Source organism: Chrysochloris asiatica, unplaced genomic scaffold, assembly GCF_000296735.1.
Source record: "Chrysochloris asiatica unplaced genomic scaffold, ChrAsi1.0 scaffold00162, whole genome shotgun sequence".
Classification (NCBI taxonomy): Eukaryota; Metazoa; Chordata; class Mammalia; order Afrosoricida; family Chrysochloridae; genus Chrysochloris; species Chrysochloris asiatica.
The window spans coordinates 6,184,368-6,192,845 of NW_006408680.1; positions in this window are offsets into that span (position 1 = coordinate 6,184,368).

The following is an 8,478-nucleotide window of genomic DNA, read 5'->3' on the forward strand; positions in this document are numbered from 1 at the left end:
CAATAAAGAACATCTTAATAAATGGAGAAAAGACTGAAGTTCTCAAAGACTTCATTTTGCTTAGATCCACAATGAATACTCATAGAAGCAGCAGATGTATTGCATTAGGGAAATCTGCTGCCCAAGATCTCTTTAAAGTGTTCAAGAGCAGAGATGTCAGCTTGAGGACTAAGGTGCGCCTGACCCAAGCCATGGTATTTTCAATAACCTCATACTCATGTGAAAGCTGGACAGTAAACATGGAAGACTGTAGAAGAATTGATGCATTTGAATAATGGTGCTGGAGAAGAATATTAGAAGTACCATGGAGAACCAGAAGAATAAACAAATCTGGGTTGGAAGAAATACAGGCAGAGTGCTCCTTAGAAACCAGGATGGCAAAACTTCATCTCTCGTATTTCAGACATCTTATCAGGAGAGACCCTGCCCTGGAGAAGGACGTCATGCTGGATAAAGTGGAGGGTCGGCGATTAAGAGGAAGACCCCAACGAGATGGGCTGGCGCAGTGGCAGCAGCAGTGGGCTGAACTATAAGAACGATTGTGAGGACAGCACAGGACAGGGCAGTGTTTCTGTCTGTTGTGCGTGGAGTTGCTATGTGCACAGGTCACAACACCTAACAACAACAACATCAAATAAACCCAAAACACAGAACAGTGGTTCACTTGGTGGGGAGACTGGGCCATGGAGACAGCAGCAGGTAGCTACGTTAATAATTAAGACAATGATCTTGTCTTCGGGTTTGCAGCTGCGTTCCCAGAGTTTGTTTTTCTTAAATTATGTTTTATAGCTCACATACAGGTTATACAAAGGAGCTCTGGTAGCGTAGTGGTTATGAGTCGGGCTGCCAACCTCAAGGTCGGCAGTTCGAAATTACCAGCAGTTCTGTGGGAGAACAATGAGGCTTTCTGCTCCTGTAAAGATTTACAGCCTCGGAAACCCTATACAGGGTCACTATGAGTCAGAATGAACTCCACGGTACATAACAACAACAGGTTGTATGTTACCAACTATCACACTACCCGGATGATAAAGTCATCAATAAATAAGCCAATTTGATGGTACCTAGGATAACCACTGGACTGTTTACTGCAAAGTTGGTGGTTCAAACCCACCAGCTGCTCCTCAGAAACCACACACAAGGCTGCTATGAGTCAGAACTGACTTGACGGCATTTAACAACAACAAAAACAATGTTCTGTAGAAATCCTAGTGTGGCACTGTAGGGTAAGCATTCAACTGCTAATCACAAGGTCCGTGGTTCAAAATCCACCAGAGTTGGAACCGACTGTACAGCACTTAAAAACAACCACCAAAGGATCCCTGGTGGCTGCATGGGTTAAGCATTAGGCTGTTCAGTGTAAGGTGGGCAGTTTGAAGCCAGCAGACACTCTGCGGGAGGAAGCGAAGGCATGGCTTCTATGAAGCTTTACAGTCTTGGAGACCCTACGGCTGAGCAGCTCTAGCTGCCCTATAGGGTCACCTTGAGTAGGAGTTGACCCAACAGCAGTGGGTTTGATTGCCTGCTTTAACTGACCAGGTGACAAAGAGCTGGAGGGACTGCAGCTTGGATCACACGCGGCTGACTGGGAGAAGTCGCTGCCGGGACACCGTTCTACAGCGCGGCCCCTCTCACTTGGCTGCTGAGAACTCTGTTGGAGGGGCTGTGCTTAGCCCGGTGGACACCCAGTAACTCTGCCCTCTGCCTACAACATGGACGTGGCACATAGTCCCCTCCTCCCCCATATGACAACTAGAAATAGCTGCAGACCTATGTCCACCCAGGGCAAAACCAGCTGGGGGAGCAAGCCCGGTGTGAGAGCCAGTGCGTTAGAGAGGTTGGAGCAGGCGCACATGTGCTCACAGGTGAGATCAGTTTGAACTCCAGTGCGTTAGAGAGGTTGGAGCAGGTGCACATGTGCTCACAGGTGAGATCAGTTTGAACTCAAAGCTTTCTTCAGTGAGTTTACCTCACTCTTCGTGGGCATGAGCACTCTTATCTTGCGTGTATTTCAGATCCAGAAATGAACTCAGGCAGGCTTTCTCTTTGGCTCAGGTTTTGGAGAAGGAATTCTCATCCATTTTTGCAATTCAAGCGGCATTGGTATCTAATGTCTTTAATGACTCCGCCCAGCTATATTGGGCAAGTTCTGAATCTGAATGTCAGACATATTTAAGTAAATTAGTGGGTCAAGATCAGTTCAAGGCACTTTTTAGAGATTTCAGTTCTTCATATAAGAGTTGGTGTTGTTGTACCGTTCAGTGGGTTCTGACTTTTAGTGACCCTATATAGGGTTTCCAAGGAGTAGCTGGTGGGTTTGAACCTCTGACCTTTTGGTTAGCAGTCCAGTGTTTATGCTGCAGTATCACCAGAGCTGCAATTCATTTACAATTGTTGCTGTTACGTGCCATCAACTGGGTTCTGACTCATAGCAACCCTGTATAGGGTTTCGAAGGAGCAGCTGGTGGGTTTGAACCACCAACCTTGTGATTCACAGTCCAGTGCTGATCCCGCAGCGCCACACCAGGCGTCCCAGTCAGAGAAATGGATGCAGCAAATACAACAGCTTCTCTCCCACGACACGAGTGTCTGATGTCTGTTGTATAAAAGTGGCTGCGCTGTCAGATGTACCGTACCGAGTCCCACCTAAAATGCACGTGTGCAGACAGTCACAGGAAACGCACTGTGCTGTGCTGTGTCTAAAGGCTGAGCTGGACACTGCATGCTGAGTGCCCTTGGCAATGAGATCATTCCGTTTATAAAGACGCCTAGTCGTGGAAGGGAGCGCTCGACTGCCAACCGCAGGGTCCAAGGTTTTAGCCCGCCAGCCCCTCTGTGCAAGAAAGATGAAGCTTTCTGATCCTGGGAAGATTTAAAGCCTTGGAAACCTTATACAAGGTCACCATGAGTTGGAACCAACTCCACTGCCCTTAATAACAAGTCAACATAATGCAAAAAAAAAAAAGTAACCCAACATCCCCAGATAAGTAGCAGATAAATAGCATTCAGCAAATCCGGAACCAAAACCCATTCACTGTGGGTGAGCCCATTGTGACTCAGTGACCCCTAGAGGGGGAGCAGAACTGCCCCGAGAGTTTCCAGGGGCACAAGTCTTCATGGGAGTCCTGCTGTGGCACTGTAGGACAAAGCACAGGACTGCAAGGGTGGTCTGAAACACACGGTCAGCGGTTCAAACTCTCCAGTCACTCCTTAGCAACTCTATACTGGGTGGCTGTGGGTTGGAACCGACTCTATGGTACTTTACAACAAAGTCTTTATGGGAACAGACCTTTCAGTTGGCAGCCAAGCGCTTTAACCATGGCACCACCAGGGCTGCTCTCTCATCAGCTGGGAACCTCTAATTAAAAGACACCAATTAACAGCATGCCTGCTCCACTCTGCTGCCTGATTGCTTTGTTTGAGCAGCTAATGACAAAGGTAAAACACACACACACACACACACACACACACACAGGCAAAAACAAAACAAACAAACAAACAAAAAAACCCCCACCCTCGGTAGATGGCCTGGTAGACACTGCCCCCTGGTGGATTCTGTGAGTCAAGCCAACTTTGACTTTGGACCTGGCCTTTGGGAAGGGAGAAGGTGTTTTTCTAGATCTGAATCTTGTATTCCATCCTTCCTTCATTGAATTCTTCTACTCTGCTGAGTTTGTTGGTAGTCCTCAAACACTGGGAGGAAGCAAAGGTCAGCGAGCCACATCGGTTTGGCTGTTTCATCTTAACGGTAGCTTGGTGACTGTAGGCCAGCTGCCTGACTTGTGCCAACACTCCGTCTGTTAAACGGAGTTACAGAAGAAGTTACCTAGCTCAGGGCAGCATAGGAACAATCTCATCTGAGAGGCCTGGTGTGGCGCTGTAGGATAAGCACAGAACTGCTAGCCAAGACCACCGGTTCAAACCCACCAGCTGCTCCTCGGAAACCTCTACAGGTGTTTTTCTTGTTGTTGTTAAGAGCCATTGAGTCAGATCCAACCTATAGCGACCCTGTATAGGGTTTCCAAGGAGCGGCTGGTGAGCTTGAACCACCAATCTTGCTGTTTAAACCGATTTTGTGGATTAACCCACAATTTCACACCAGGACGTCTCGTTGTTTTTTTTTGTTTTGTGTTGTTGGGTTTTTGTGCCTCTGTTGTTCTAAGTGCTGGTTAAAAACATACAGGTATTTTTAACCAGCACTTTAAAACAACAGAGGTAAAAAAGAAAAGTGAAAATAGTATTTTAATCATCTTTTCTATTTCAGACATTAGATACGATGGTGGCGCTGTGGTAGCGAGCAGCTTCGTTTTGGGGTTTTTTCAGCAAACTTTCTAACACACCAGTCACAAGCAGACTGCTGCCCCCACATTGGGAATGGGGACACGGAAACACACAGGTGAAAGCCCCTTGCTGGGAAGACTGGAACCTGTGCAAAGGAGCTCTGGTGATGCAGCAGTAAAGCATCTTGACTGCGAACTGAAGGTCGGTGGTTCAAACCCACTAGACGCTCCATAGGAAAAAGACACGGCCGTGTACTTGTGTAAAGATTTGCAGCCTTGCAAACCCTCTGTTTGTAGGGTCGCCACGAGTCAACTCAATCTTGGGGCACACAACAATCTATGTTTTTACATCGTGGTTGTTGACTGTACTTGAGTTGGTTTTGACTCAGGACAACCCCATGTGTGCAGCAAACTCTTCCACTTTAACGACACAAAAAGAGACGTCAATAAATCCTCCTTACAGTAATAATGCAAGCTATTTCGATAAGGATTCCCACAGGGAAAATGTGGGGGTCTCTCTTTTCCAGCAGGTGTCCCCGCCTGCAGCATCTACAGAGCCGTAGCCATCCACCACCTGTCTCTGAAGTGTCCCAGTCCTGCCAAGCACACGGCTGACCTCAGGGAGAAGCCGCAGACATCACTGAGCAGACTCGGTAAAACTGGTCTCCAGGATTCAGGGCACATTCCTAGTGCTTACTACGAGAGAAACAGGGTCCTTCTAGTCTAACGACAAGCAAGTGGCAAGTCAAAGGCATTTTCCTACTACGTGCTCCTGGATTTCTTCTTAGATCCTATTTATTTAAAGACACTAGCTATTGTATGTGGATAAGCACTGCACTGCTAACCACAGGTGGGTGGTTTGAACCCTGCTGTAGCTCCGTGAGAGATAGAAGAGACTTTCTGCTCCTGCGAAGATTTACAGCCATAAAACTCCTGTGCAAGTTCACTATGAGTGGGCACTGATTGGATGGCATACAACAGCAGTGCTACAGTAAGGACCCTGGGTGACACCAACGGTGAACATGCCTAGCTGCTCACCAAAAGGTGAAAGTGCACCCAGAGCCTGGTGGTCGACTTTGGCAAAACCGTCCACTGAGAACCATCCACAGAGCAGAAGCAGAGTTCTCCTCTGACACACAAGTGGTACCATGAGTGGAATCTACTTATGAGAAATCAGTCACCTCACAGACTGAGTGGATATGGGAATAAAGGTGGAATTATATATATATATATATATAAAAACATACACACATACATATATATCATTGTTAAGTGCTGTTGAGTTGATTCTGACTCATAGGGACCCTGTATAGAGTTTCCAAAGAGCAGCTTTTGAGTTTGAACCACCAACCTTGCTGTTCAAACCAACCTTCAGGTTGAGTGCTTATCCTATGGTGGCATATCAGGACTCACTCCCTCTCTAAATATATGTATGCTGTTACCAAATGCCGTTCAGTTGGTTCCAACCCATAGTGACCCTGTATAGGGTTTCTAAGGAGCAACTAGTGAGCTTGAACTGCCAACCTTGCAGTTCAACGCAACTTTGCAGTCCAGCGTATTAACCCACAGCGCCACACCATATATTTCCTACAAATACGTAAGGGTTTGAAAGAGGACATTTGTACCTGGGTATCTATTTACCTTTCCTGCAAACACAACTGTGATTGTGGTGCAGCATACAATGGATAAAATGATGAACACTTGTTAGATGTTGTCAAACCTCTTAAGGCAAGGAGTTGCTGGGCCTGGAAGCTTCAAGACCATAGTCTTGGGGACACCATGGTCACTTGTCCTAACACAGTCCACAAAGACAATGTGCTACATCCTACATTGGTGAGCAGTGTCTGGGATCATCAAAGCTCACGAGCAGCCATCTAAGATGCAGCTATTGGTGTCTTCATGTGTGGGAGACAGAAGAGTGACGAGAACTGAAGATGCTTGGAATAAATGAGTCCAGTGGACAAATGGAACACGTGAACATCAGTTTTCATGACTCTGAGGCCAGAAGAACTAGACGGTGCCCAATTAACAACCCCAACTGCCCTGAAAGGGATCCCATTAGAAGGTCCTGGGGAGAGTGGGAGAAAATGTGGAACAAAACTCAAAATTATATGTATTAAAAAAGACCAAGCCTACAGTTTAGATAAAGACTGCAGGAAACCAAGATTATAGCCCTTGACCACCCTTCTAGTCTGGAAAGAACCTCAGCCTCGTGGCCCAATTTTCAGACAAGCAGTAGATCATTTTATAGGGCGGGAGCAACATTAGTAAGATATGCTCCATCATTAAACCTCCAAAGGGCACCATTTACCTAGGGACAGAGCTGAGACGGGATGAGAAGGTGGACGGGGTGGAAGTCAGAAGCAGCGGAAGATGGGAACTGTTGTTGCAGGGAGGGGGCTACCATCATTGAGATGAAGCAAAGTGTATAATGAGTTGAGCCAAAAACGAATTATCTTATCTGTAAACACTTGTTCAAATCACAATAAAAAGTTAAAAATAAAAACGAGTCTACTGAAAACCCTGTGGCGTACAGTTCTACGCTGACACATGGACACACGGGCCACCATGAATGGACTCTTCTGAGAACTGAAATCCTGTGGCACACAGTTCTACGCTGGCGCACAAACCCTGTGGGCACCGTGAGTCAGAGAGCACTGGCTTGCAACCCGGTCACCTCGGTCAGCCCGTTGTATTTTCTCCATCAGCACTGCTCCCACCCACTACAGCCCAGGCCCCTTTAAATTCTTAGCTGGACTACGGGAATAGGTTCCTTGTCTTTGGTCTCACCATATCCAATCCAAGCCCCGTGTGCAGAGTTCTGGGACAAAGCTTTCTAAAATTCAAATGAACCAATGCTACCTTCCTTTAAAGAATGATGTTCAATGCCATATTCACTCCTCTCAGCCCCTCTGCATGGCACTCTGCTTCTAAAAGGCCTACGGAGCAACTCTACTGAGCAGGTGGGCCCACTGCGAGTCAGACTTGGCTCCACGGCTACTAACAGCAATAACACCTACCACCTTCAGGAGGAAACGCAAATTCTGATTGTTGTTGTTGTTGTTAGGTGCTGTTGAGTCGGTTCTGACTCATAATGACCCTGTATAGGGTACCTAAGGAGCGGCTGGTGGGTTTGAACTACCGACCCTGAGGTTAGCAGTCCAATGCTTATCCTACAGTGCCACACTGGGACTCCAACTTCCTATTGGTGGACAGTCCTTCCTGAACAGGCTCCTTTGCTGTCCCCAGCCTCGCCAAAGACCTGGTCAGTGTCTGCACAGGTCCTGGCGGCCTCTGGTCCCTTATATCTGGAATGCTCCTTCTCTCTCAACATCAGGAAACCTTCTCTGAGTTTAGGAGCTGTGTCTCATTGTTGTCGCCTTTGTGAAGCCACCTGCTATCGATTGGATTGCTTCACCACTAAGCGATCTATCAGAGTGCCTGTGAACATGCTCTTAATACGTCAGGCTGGAGTAGGGAGGGTCCTAATCCCACCCGAGTGGTGTCCTGTAAGAGGACAGATGACACATGGAGACTGAGGGAAGCGTGAAGGTGGAGGCTGAGACTGGAGTGACGCAGCCACGAGCCCAGGAGTCCCTGAGAGATCCACAGAAGACTCCTCCCCAGAGTCTGCAGAGGGAGCCTGGTGTGAATCTGGACTCCTGGTCGCCAGAGCCACCTTCTCAGAAGTATTTTCTGGCAGTAGCCCTAGGAGATGGAGACACCGTCCCTTGTCTGTCATCTTCTCAGAGACTATCATCCTAGCTCTCCCCTTTGGTTGTAGGAGTTTGTTATCTGTCTAAACCGGAGGTTGTTGAGTTCCTTCATCCTTGGGACTGGGTCTCCTCTCTTGTCTCCTTACCGCCTAATTTTGAGACTAGGGCTCAATATTCAATATGAGTCATGTGACAATATAAAGTGTTAGTGTAGAGGTAGAAGTTGTGTAACAAAAAGGGGGGAGTAGCTAATGTTACATTCCAGGAACAGAGGACCCTAGGACCATCAAAAGAGAAGAGCGTGAGCGAAACATGGGATCCTAACCAGAGAAGCAATTACACCAGAGATGAGGGCAAAGGTGATGGCGTGGAGACATAGAGCAGCTGAGGACTCTAGATTCATGGAAAGACACAGTCTGTGTGCCGATGGGCAGGTAGCTGGCTTGCAGAATGGGCCCTTTGGTTGTTTAAACAATTTTACA